General features: G+C 37.4%; 1 pseudogene; it reads right to left on the bottom strand.

Moving 5' to 3' along the window:
- Positions 1-3,366: 3,366 nt before the first annotated feature.
- LOC131198265 (cubilin-like) lies at positions 3,367-12,231 on the bottom strand (annotated as a pseudogene).
- Between the last annotated feature and the right edge of the window lie 223 nt (positions 12,232-12,454).

The following is a 12,454-nucleotide window of genomic DNA, read 5'->3' as shown; positions in this document are numbered from 1 at the left end:
GCCCCCCCCAAAATCGTATGCTTTACTATTTTAAAATTCTCTTATTTTAAAAGAACTGAATTCCTTAAAAATATAGTGGGGATAGTTTTAAAACTTTTTGACCTATAGATAATATTTGGATTTCTTCTTTTATCTCTCTCCATCTTATCCAAGAGTGAAATGTAAAATGTGTTACTATCAGTTCTGTGGGCGTGGCTTGGTGGTCGTGGAGTAATGTGACTGGGTGGGCATGGCCAACTTTTTTTTTTAATTTTTAAAAGCATTTTTTTACAACCTCTTCTACCAAAGAGGTTCGGTAGGAGAAGTTGTATCCGATCTGAGTTGCCTGATCATCAGAAGCTTTTCTTTTAAAAACATTTTTTTTTTTGCCTTTAAAAGAAAAAAAAAGCCTCTGACGATCAGGCAACTTAGCTGGAATCGTCAGAGGAGCCTTTTAAAAGAAATTTTTCTACAACCTCTTCGGTCGAAGAGGTTTTAAAAGCTGCTGACGATCCCAGCTGAGCTGCATGATCATCAGAGGCTTTTTTTTTAACTTTTAAAAGCATTTTTTCGGCTGAAGAAAAAATGCTTTTAAAAATTAAAAAAAAAATCCTGATGATCGCACGGCTCAACTGGGTATTGGGGGGCGGCAGGGATTTTTGCTACTGGTTCTCCGGACCACCTGCCGCCATCACGATCCGGTCTGAACCAGGAGCATTTCACCCTTGAACTTATCCCCTTTCTATATGTTTGTTGATACTCAGTCTAAAAGATTACTGTCAGGACTTCCTTTTATAAGTGAACATTTACATAATTAGTTCTAGTATTGATTATACTTTCAGCTGATTTATACAAGGCAGAATGTAAACTACATTCTCTCCTACTTAAATTTCATTCAATTTAAGCACAATAAGCTTAATGAATAAGCTTATATGAAGACAATTTCTTACTGGCGTTCACTTTTGCTTCTATGTCTGTGGAGATTCTCAGTCATCTAGGTCATGGTTATTCCAAAGGTGTTTTTTTTCAAGAGGCAACTGGACTTTCTGGTTTTTCTTTAAAGACGTTTCGCTTCTTATCCAAGAAACTTCTTCAGCTCTGGCTGAAGAAGCTTCTTGAAGGAGAAGCGAAACATCTTCAAAGAGAAACTAGAAAGTCCAGTTGCTCCTTGAAAAAAAGCACCTTTGGGTTTTGCCTGTATGATAGGTCTTTTCTTCAAAGCACTACTGCACAAAAATCACAATTAATTTAATTAGTGAACTTTAAATTTTTTTGCTAATGTATTGTTTAGAATCAATCATAGTTTCTAGTTTTATGTTTTACATTTTGGTTGAATAAAAGATCATTTTATTTTATTTTATTTATTTATGTCAAGCATATATTAGATAACAAATACACGATAAACATGATTATGAATACATGGAATGGATACGAATAAAAGGGAACATTAGGACTGAAATGGTAGGCACGCTGGTGTGTTTATTCACGCCCCTTAAAGACCTCTTAGGAATGGGATGAGGTCTACAGTAGGAAGTCTAAGGTTAAAATTTTGGTGGTTTGTAACTCTGTTACTCTATTACTGAAGTCATATTTTCTGCAATCAAGTTTAGAGCGGTTTACCATAAGTTTGTATCTATTGTATGCTCTTGTATTATTTTGGTTGAAGCTGAAGTATTCATTGATAGGAAGCAGATGATTTTATGTAGTACGCTTAGATCGGATGGAAGACAGCAAAGTTCTAAATTGTCTAAGCCCAACATTTCAAGTCTGATGGCATAAGGTATTTTGTTGTGAGCAGAGGAGTGGCGGACTTTTCTCATGAAATACTTCTGGATTCATTCAATTGTATTAATTTCTGATATGCAATGCGGATTCGAGACAGATGAGCTGTATTCAAGAATTGGTCTAGAAAAAGTTTTATATTCCTTAGTTAGCAGTCCAATATTACTGGAGAAGAAGCTATGCAAGATTAGGTTAACAACTCTTAACGCTTTTTTGGCAATGCTGTTACAGTGAACACAAAGGCACTTAGATCATTTGATATGAGAACTCCAAGGTCTTTGACAGATTGAGGTCATATATGCCCAGCTTGTATTTTGTGTTCTGTAAAACAGAGCATTTGTTGGTTGAGATTTGGAGTTGCCAATTGTTTGACCATTCTGACACATAGTCAAGGTCTTTTTGTAGGGTAGCAGCATTGTCACTGGTGTTGAATCAGGGATGAAATCCAGCAGGTTCTGACAGGTTCTGGAGAATCGGTAGTGGAAATTTTGAGCAATTCATAGAATCGGTAGTGGAAATTTTGAGTAGTTCGGAGAACCGGCACCTCTGGCTGGTCCAGAGAATAGAATAGAATAGAATTTTTTATTGGCCAAGTGCTCTCAGTGTACAGAATTCTAAGGTACAACACTTAATGATAGTCATAGGGTACAAATAAGCAATCAGGAAACAATATCAATATAAATCATAAGGATACAATCAACAAAATTACAGTCATACAGTCATAAGTGGAAGGAGATGGGTGATGGGAATTGATGAGAAGATTAATAGTGCAGATTTAGTAAATAGCTTGACAGTATTGAGGGAATGTCCAGGATGTGAGGGGTCTATAAATATTTCCATAGCCCTCTTTGACTCATGCAGTATACAGGTCCTTAATGGAAGGCAGGTTGGTAGCAATTGTTTTTTCTGCAGTTCTAAGTATCCTCTGAAGTCTGTGTCTGTCTTGTTGGGTTGCAGAACCAAACCAGGCAGTTATAGAGGTGCAGATGACAGACTCAATAACTCTTCTGTAGAACTGTATCAGCAGTTCCTTGTGCAGTTTGAGCATTCTGAGTTGGTGTAGAAAGAACATTCTTTGTTGTGCTTTTTTGATGACATTTTTGATGTTAGCTGTCCATTTTAGATCTTGCAATATGGTAGAACCTAAAAATTTGAAGATCTCTACTGTTGATACTATGCTGTCAAGTATTGTTGTCAAGAGGTGGAAGTATGGAAGGGTTTCTCCTAAAGTCTACCACCATTTGTACAGTTTTGAGTGTGTTCAGTTCCAGATTGTTCTGGTCGCACCATGTGCGACCGGATATGATTGCAAAGGTAATTTATGTAAAGCAGGGGTAGTCAACCTTCTTATACCTACCGCCCACTTTTGTATCTCTGTTAGTAGTAAAATTTTCTAACTGCCCACTGGTTCCACAGTAATGCACCGTGTATCGTCATCTACGCATGCCTCTCGTGCATCGTGGATTGGGTTTGGGGGGGAGGCGCTGGCTACCAGCTCTGCTTGTCTGTTACAGCTGGGTGGTGTGAGGAGAGATGCGTGAGCTATTCTGGGATGAGGCTCTTTTGTTTGTGGTCGCACTATAGCGCCATTTAGTTTCACTTATGTAACGTGAACTAAACTTATGCGCGGGCGATACAAATAGTATATTTTCAGAAATTTAAATTGTCATGGGGAATTTTATGAAAACCTAATGAAAATGTTTTTAAATAATGCTATGAATTTTTTTTTAAAAGTCAATTTAATTTAAAAAAAGGAAAGTGCTTCAGACAAAACCCCTACCGCCCACCATAAAAGCTGGAATGCCCCAGCTTTGTTGTTGCTCAGATTTCCTAAGGCCCATTTGACTTCACGTTCTAGGATGTGTGGCTTGAGGTCGGTGACCACCCCATCGTGGTTGTCAGGGGTGTTAAGCTCGTTCCTGTATAGTTCTTCTGTGTAATTTTGCCGCCTCTTCTTAATCTCTCCTGCTTCTGTTACTTGCCATTTTAGTCTTTTATCATGCCCATCTTTGCATGAAACGTTCCCTTCGTATCTCCAATTTTTTTGAAGGGATCTTTGGTCCTCCCTATTCTATTGTTTTCATCTATTTCTTTCCACTGTTCATTTAAGAAGGCATTCTTATTGCTGCGTCCAGGCTACACTCTGGTACGCCACCAAAGCAGAAGCCGCTGAGCCCTAATTGGCTGATTCAGAGCCAGTGCGAATATATAAGGAGCTGTCAAAAATGCTGACAGCTACTGCTCCTGTTAGCCAAGCAGCCGCCAAGCTAGCGAATCTGTTAGTGCTTTACTACTTAACAATAAACATGTTAGCCTTGTTTAAACATCTCACCTCAGTCTGTAAGTCCCTTCCAGGGACATAACATCTGGCGACAAAGGTGGAATAATCATCCCGACCTGAGGCAGAAATGAGAGCTGACGAAGGGTCACTGAACTGAGCCACTACTACGAGAGCTGAAGCACTGTCAGCAATGAAAGGTCGGCCAGCGATTCCTAAACAAAGCACTGAGTCCCCCATCTTTGGAGAATGACAGCCTTGCCCATTTTTGCCACCTTTAATCCTGCAGAACAATCATGGGATACCTACCTAGAAAGATTCTAATGCTTCCTAATGGCAAATGAATACATCGGCATTTTGAACAATAGGAAAAAAGCCTATTTTCTATCTTATTGCGGAGATGAGGTGTTTGAAACAGCAAAGAATTTACTGGCCCCTCAGAAATTGCACACCGTGCGTTGGGATGTTATTTTAGAGAGCCTCAGAAACCATTATTCTCTAGCTCCATCTATGATAGCTAGAAGTCATGCATTCTATTACAGAGATCAAAAAGAGGGGAAAACTATAAACCAATACATTTCTGCCCTCAGGGTTGCCGCTCTTTATTGTGAATTTGAACACCTCGACAACGCCTTAAGAAATAGGCTGGTATGTGGCATAAGAGACTTAAGGTTACAATGCCACCTACTGACTAAAACTATACTTCCCCTTCAATTGGCTCTTAATGAAGCTAGAGCAGATGAACAATCAAAGAAATCGTCTTCAGAAATACAAATGACAAATACCTCAAATTTTCCCACCAAAATAGAGGCTGTTTATTTGGAAACAGCAGACATATTGGGGGACGCAGCTGAAGAAGATGATGAGATGCACCGCCTCAAACTACTCAACAACAGGAGAGACAACAAAGAGAAATAGAGAACACAGAACACATGCCTGAACTGTGGAGGACAGCACCTGAGAGCTGCATGCAAGTTCCGAAATGCTGATTGCTTAAGATGTGGATGGAAGGGCCATCTGGCTAGAGTGTGCAGAGCCTCACCACCAAATTCAAAGCCCATAGATAAAAAAACAAATTCCAGTGCAATTTGTGATAGGAAAAATAAAATTTTTGTTACTATCCAGTTAGAAGGGTCTCCATGCAAAATAGAGGTGGACACAGAGTCCTCCATGTCCCTGATGTCCTGTCATACTATTAAAGGAGCTGTAAAAAGTGCTGACAGCTGCTGCTCCTGTTAGCCGAGCAGCCGCGCTAGCCGCCAAGCTAGTGAACCTGTTAGCTCTTTACTGCTTGACAATAAACACTGTTAGCCTTGTTTAAACGTATTGCCTCAGTCTGTAAGTCCCTTCCAGGGACATAACACTTATCTCTTTTAGCTATTCTCTGGAATTCTGCATTCACTTGGGTGTATCTTTCTCTTTCTCTCTTGCCTTTCACTTCTCTTCTTTCCTCAGCTATTTGCAAAGCTTCCTCTGACAGCCATTTTGCTTTCTTGCCTTTCTTTTTTGGGGGGATTTAGTTGCTATCTCTTGTACAATGTTGCAAACCTATGTCCATCCGTAGTTCTTCAGGCACTCTGTCTATCAGATCTAATTCCTTAAATCTATTTGTCATCTGTACTGTATATTCATCAGGGATATGATTTAGTTCATACCTGAGTGGCCTAGTGTTTTTCCCTACTTTGTTGAATTTAAGCCTAAATTTTGCAACGAAAAGCTCTTGATCTGAGCCAGAACCAGAACCAGCTCCTGGTCTTGTTTTTATTGACTGTATAGAACTTCTCCATCTTTGACTGCAGAGCACATAGTCAGTCTGATTTCTGTGTTGACCGTCTAGTGATATCCATGTGTAATCATGTCTTGGGTTGTTGGAACAGAATTAAAAGTTTACAGTTTTGTGGGACTGTATTACTTACTAGCTGTCCTGGGTCGAGGCTTGGTAACACCTGGTCTCAGGGGTGAAATGCTCCCGGTTCGCACTGGCTAGCGATTAGGTAGCGATCGCAGCTGCTGGTTCGGAGGACCGATAGCAAAAATCCCTGGCCCCGCCCCCATTGCCTCTGCTGAGCCGCACCATCAGCAGTGGGGTTTTTTTTTTTTTACTTTTAAAAGTTTTTCTTCAGCTGAAACATGCCTTGAAAAGTTTAAAAAAAACACCCTCTGATGATCGCGGGGCTGAGCGGAGATCATCAGAACACTTTAAAAGTTTTTTTTAAAAAACCCTCTTCAGCCGAAGGGGAAAAGAAAAAAGAAAAAAACCCGAGGTTTTAAAAGCCTCCTCTGGTGATCCCAGAGGAGTTTCCTGATCCTCACAGGCTTTTAAACTCACTTTTTAACAGCTCCCACTTACAAGAGCCCCCACCCAAGCCCAGCCAATTCCTCTTCCTCACTTACCTATAATTATTATAATTATTATTCAGCTACTGAAGAAAAAAAAAAAGCTTGCTTTGACTTCCTGCTTTGCTGGCTGAGGAACTCTGGGATTTGAAGTCCACAATAAAATAAAATAATAAAATATTTGTACAGCTTTCTGAGATTTGGTGTGTTTCTGTAGTGTTTCACTCTAACTACACAAACACACAAAATCTCAGAAAGCTGTATATGGCATTTTGTGAGTGTGTGTGTGTGAGTTGTGTGTGTGTAAAGTGTGAAAGTTGGTTTTTGAGCTTTTTGTGGCTGTGTGAAGTGGGAAGTGCAGCTGCTTTTACATTGTGTGTGAGTCAGTTGTGTTGTGTTGTGTGTGTGTAAAGTGTGAAAGTTGGTTTTTGATACCTCTTATTGTTTTTTATACTTTGTTTATTATTCTTATTATTTATTGTTATTGGCCATGCCCACTCAGTCATCTGACCACCAAGCCACGCCCACCAATTAAGCCACGCCCACAGAACCGGTAGGGAAAATTTTTAGATTTCAACCTTGCCTGGTCTAGGATATAGGTTCAATCATTACAGACTGATATTTTGTGGGTTTGGATGTGGCTCATGTGTGAATTCACCTGATTGTTGTTTGTAAACAACGTTATTGTTTGTAAACAGTACATGGCTTAGCAATAGTTACCGTCACAGTTGTGCTTAGTCACCATGTTATAGACTAATATTTATGCTTTACCATGATCTTTAAATCCACCCATTGATTTAAGGTAAGTATATTTTAAAATATTTAAAGTACTCTTGTTTTTAAAAGTACTGTTTTAAAAAGCATTAAAAGCTAAGCCTTGTTAAGTCATCTCTCATAGTTAATGTGCAGCAATATCCAGATATTGGTGGGACATAGAATTATGGTCATGATGAAATAACACTCCTTTTGCAATTTTGCACAGAGATAGTTTGCAGCATATCACAACACTTTTTTTTTTGTCATTCTGATGCAAATTTCTACAAATGCTGCTGCTAATAAGAAATAAAACATTAAAATAAAATCCTGCAATATTTAACAATAGTTAAAGTATACCTTCAAGACTGCAGGGGATTGTTGAATAAGCCGCAATTAGGTGGATCACTGATCACCTATCACCAAGTCATAAATTATAGTTTTAAAACTGCAATGGCCATGAACAAAACCAAGCACAATGAAAAACTCATTCTAAAATAATTTTAGCTAGTTTCCACTAGATGTCACTGCAAAACCTATGATTTACAGAAGTGTTTTTTCAAATATTGCAGTCGTGTGGATATGTTTGTTTTTAACTGATAAGGGAGGGAACCATTTTAGTTAAATAAGAGAGAGAAGCCAGTAAAAGATAAATGCATCCTCTAGTTGATTTATTTTTCATGTCCAAACTAAGCATCAGTTTGAATCCAAATCTGCTATCAGTCCGAAACTAAGCCAGTAATATGGAATCATTCAAGGAAAGAGATATGCAATGAAAGGGACGGTAACACAGAGAAGTTTATGTCATCCCTTGATAATCTTTTTCCAATATGTTGAACCCCAAGTGTGAAAAAAAATGTTACAACCTATTTTTAGGGTGTTTTTTTTTAAAAAAAGACTAAACTAAAATACAACTAAAAGCAAGTGTTATGGATTATTTAGATTCCTTTTTTATTTTGGTAATGATATTTATCTATTTGGTGTGAATTAAGCCATAGTAATAAAAGACTTTCAAAGAAACAGGCCTAGTAATATGCAAAAAGTCTTAGATGTTCTTAGATGTTTTAGAGATCCATTTTGGACTCTAAAATGCATGACTTCTAGCACGGAAATTACGTCACTCTGAGACAGAATTATTGATATTTCTGAATGATTAATTATAACATGACATACTTTGAGGATATTATTTTGTTACAAGTTGTCTATAATTTATATAAAGAATAAAGGAAATTATAGTTTCATCATGCTCCTTCTGGCTCTTACAGTATATATTTAACTTTTCCATTGCATTTCAATATTTGCAATTTAATACTAAATGTTCTAATAAAGGTCTAACAAAGGTAACCCAGTTGGCTTTGTGCCTAAAGCAAAACTAGAACTCTTGTTCTTCCAGTTTCTAGTTTGATACCTTAACCACTATACCAAACTGGCTTTCACTAAAAATTCAGAAAAAGAAAAATCCTTCCAATCCACAGTATGGTCCAATGGATGGATAACTACTATCTGGTCCATTATAGAGTTTCAAGTAATTACTAGTACAATCGCCTGGATCTTCAATGCTGATATAAGCAAAATTAACAGTAACAATTCTTCTTTGTGGAACTTTAATTGTCCATTCACAGTCAGTTTTATTCTGGAAAGAAACTAGGTGTTCTGGATTGGCGACTGAACCAGACTCTCCATATAAGAAACCACCACAGGTTAGGAACAGAAAAAGTAAGTTCCTGCTAAACATTTACTTGTTGTCTTTCATGAGAGCCCCACTCTAGATTTGAAAAATTATACATCTTCCCTGTGGATGTCATTTTAATAATTTGCAGATTGTGTTTTAATTTAAGCTATAAACAATCATTGCCATTTATTTCTGATTTGTGTTTAGTTTGTTAGCTGCCCCTACAAGACTAAGTGGCAGCCAGGTTGGTTGATGGATTGATTTATTAATTGTTTGGTTGACAGAACTTAAAATATTTTTGGTACCAGTTGGAGATGAAGTCCAAGTCATTTCATATCCTTCATAGGAAAGTAGGTGATTGCTTTTGAAATGCAGATATATAACATGGTTTTTAGGAAATGTAGGATTGGATAAAGTGTTTTCACAATGTTTGCTAAGCAATGGCAAATATCACTACAATTTCTGATATTTAAAAGAATATATGAAGATTCTGTTAGCACTGTGACTGTCAAGGCTGAATTAGTAAGAATTTCTCAATTGATTCAAATTTTTTGATTTACCAAGTTTTGACTGACTGAACACATCTCACTACCTAATTAAATCTTCATCCTATTTTAAGGTTTATACAGTAGTTTTATTAGAAGTATTTATCACGGTAGCAACAAAGTCTCTTCAGGCATGAATTGACGAGCAAGACTGTTCTGAATTTTTTTTTTAATTATCAGGAAAGCTCCTAATGGAGAAAACCTGAAGAAGATGGAGATTTTTTGGTATCTGGGATCCCATCTCCAAGGCAATTGCAATATCAATGGCAAGGTACGAATAAGGGTGAATGCAGCCTCGATACGTTGGTGAGAACTCATTGGTTTGTTATCTGACAGACAAATGCCAATCCATCTAAAATCTAAGATTTACAAGACAACCATCTGCCCTGTTGCATTGTATGGCACTGAATGCTGGGCGGCAACAACAGAGACCGAAAACTATCTCCATGCCATGGAAATATGAATGCTCCATTGGCTATCGGGCATTTCCCTTCTTGATCACATCACAAATGACATCATTGGACAACATTTTGGTGTGACGTCAATTATAGAGAAGATGAGAGAAGGTCAGCACCGCTGGTATGGACATGTCCTGAGAGCAGCACCTTCCAACAATGCCAAGACTGCCTACCAATTAGAAGTCAATTGCTAGCAACCTCACGGGTGCCAAAACAGAGATGGCAAGACACCATCAACAAAGATATGCAAATCACGGGCCTGTGCCCTGGAGACACAGATGACCGTGCAAAGTGACATTCAGTGATCCGAAAAGCGGACCCTAAACTTGTGGGAACACACTAGGAAGAAGATCAGGAGGGCCCCTAAAAGCTATTCTGGCTTCATCTCTCTCCTAAAGCATGATTTGGTGGGTCATTGTCCAAAGAATTAACAACTGTATGAATAACGTAATTCAAATTGGGATCAGGTGTGGAAGGCAGAATCCAATAGCAATACTAATTTGTATCTAGGACCCAAAAAGGATTCTACTGTATGTTGCAATGGAATCTTTTTTCTCCCAATGCAAATAGTTTTAATACTCTGATTCAAGACAGAATTAGAGTGGGGGGAAATAATTAACATATGGGTGGCAGCCCCTTTAGGTATGGCCAATTAAAAAAAAGTTAGTAAAATTTATCACTCTGAGCCACGCTCCTTCTGCTTGCAATGTACTTTGGTCTTACACTATTAAGGCCATAAATGCAATTTAGTCCACTACATCTACTTTGGGCAAAGTTGGGATTGGTGGCAACACAAAAATAAAAGGCACGTCAAAGTTTCTGCCAACTTCAAGATCAACTATAGAATTGATTTATGACATAGTGGCAGGGGACACAGGATAAATTGGGCTCAGCAATCTTGCAAGATGTGGATATTGTTGCATAATCTCATGCTTTGTGCAACGCCTTGAAAAATTCCACTGCCCTTCTGTTCAATTTCATAGCATTGCTGCTTGAAATTTGATGACATTTTATGCAAGATAATGAAATATATTATTTAGTGCTTTTTAGAGAGAATTTAGCTTTAAAAAAAAATGTGGGGTGGATAACTCATATATACCATGTCAACTCCCAATATAAATTATATATCAATAAATCCTATGAAAGTTTGAATGTGATTTCTCTCTCTCCCTCCCTCCCTCTTTACATTATTCAAGAAAACGCTGAGAAAAACTAGTGCAAGAAACAAATGCCCTAGAGCAGGAGTGTCAAACTGGCAACCCCCGGGCTGGATGCAGGCCCACCCCAGCTCCACGAAGGCAAAAACTTGATAACAACGTGACGCAGTGAATTTGACACCCATGCCCTAGAGAATTCAAGACAGCATATGAAGATAAGGAGAGAGGATTAGAAAATAGGACAAAAATCAAATTATTGGCAGTTCTTTATGATGCAAATATTCCTTATACCTCTAAGAAATCATGCTAACATTCAAAGTCCTCTAAATTAAAAGAACTGAAAAAGTTAGAGATCATATGATTTATTGGGTATCGTAATCGTACAATCTGAGTTGTGTGAGTATTGGTCAGGCCAGCCAGGACCTTTCAAATAATCAAATGACTGATTATATTCCCTACTGAAACCTAAAATAGGATACAGAACATACATTTCTTTATTTTCAGTATGTTCCATTTTCATTTAAAAAAACTATTTTTAAAGTTTATATGCTACTCTTTAAAATCAGGTTTTAATTTATTCCTATCCAGCTTCTATGCTTAATATACATAGAAGAAAGACAAGGGAGAAAAAACATAAAAAAGAAACCGTAACAATAAATATCCTTGTTTTGAAATATACAAAATAATATAAAATACAAAACTGTTTTCTGACCTCCTTTTTTCAATTAACCCATAATTCTTCATACAATCATAGTTTTCATGTTTTTGGTATATAATTGAAAAGTACATTCACATATATTCACTCTATTCACTTTTGTGTCACCATGTTAATATACTTACGGCTACTGAATGAAAAGAGTGATGGCATTAACCAAGGCCAGCTTATAACAATTTATGAAAAGAATGTATACATGATTTTATCATTGCAACCAGGGTCTTGAAATTAAAGATGCTTGTTACATGGGTGTAATTTATTCTTAATTCAAAACTTCTTGAGATTCTTGAGATCAAGGGAATAAGGTCAGGATTTTTTTCTAACTTTTCTCTGTTTTCCTTCCTCCTTTTTTTTTTTTTTTTAAGATTTTCATATTTTATGTCAGACAAATAATATTTTCTCCTATAGTTAGTGCTAATGAAATCTAATGCCCGTAAGAAACATTGTTATTTTTTCCTGAAGCTCGATAGGTGAATTGGAATCCATTATTAATCATATAAGAAATGCGGTGGCTCAGTGGCTAAGATGCTGAGCTTGTCAATCAAAAGGTTGACAGTTCAGCGGTTTGAATTTCTTGTGCTGCATAATGGGGTGAGCTCCCATTACTTGTCCCAGCTTCTGCCAACCTAGCAGTTTGAAAGCACATAAAAAATGCAAGTAGAAAAATAGGGACAACTTTGGTGGGAAGGTAATGGTGTTCCGTGAGCCTTTGGTGTTTATTTATTTTATTTATTTATTTATTTATTTTATTCGATTTTTATACCGCCCTTCCCCCGAA

This window comes from Ahaetulla prasina, chromosome 4 (assembly GCF_028640845.1).
Source record: "Ahaetulla prasina isolate Xishuangbanna chromosome 4, ASM2864084v1, whole genome shotgun sequence".
Lineage (NCBI taxonomy): Eukaryota > Metazoa > Chordata > Lepidosauria > Squamata > Colubridae > Ahaetulla > Ahaetulla prasina.
The sequence above is the reverse complement of the archived record's forward strand: the minus strand, read 5'-3'. Positions and strand labels throughout refer to the sequence as shown.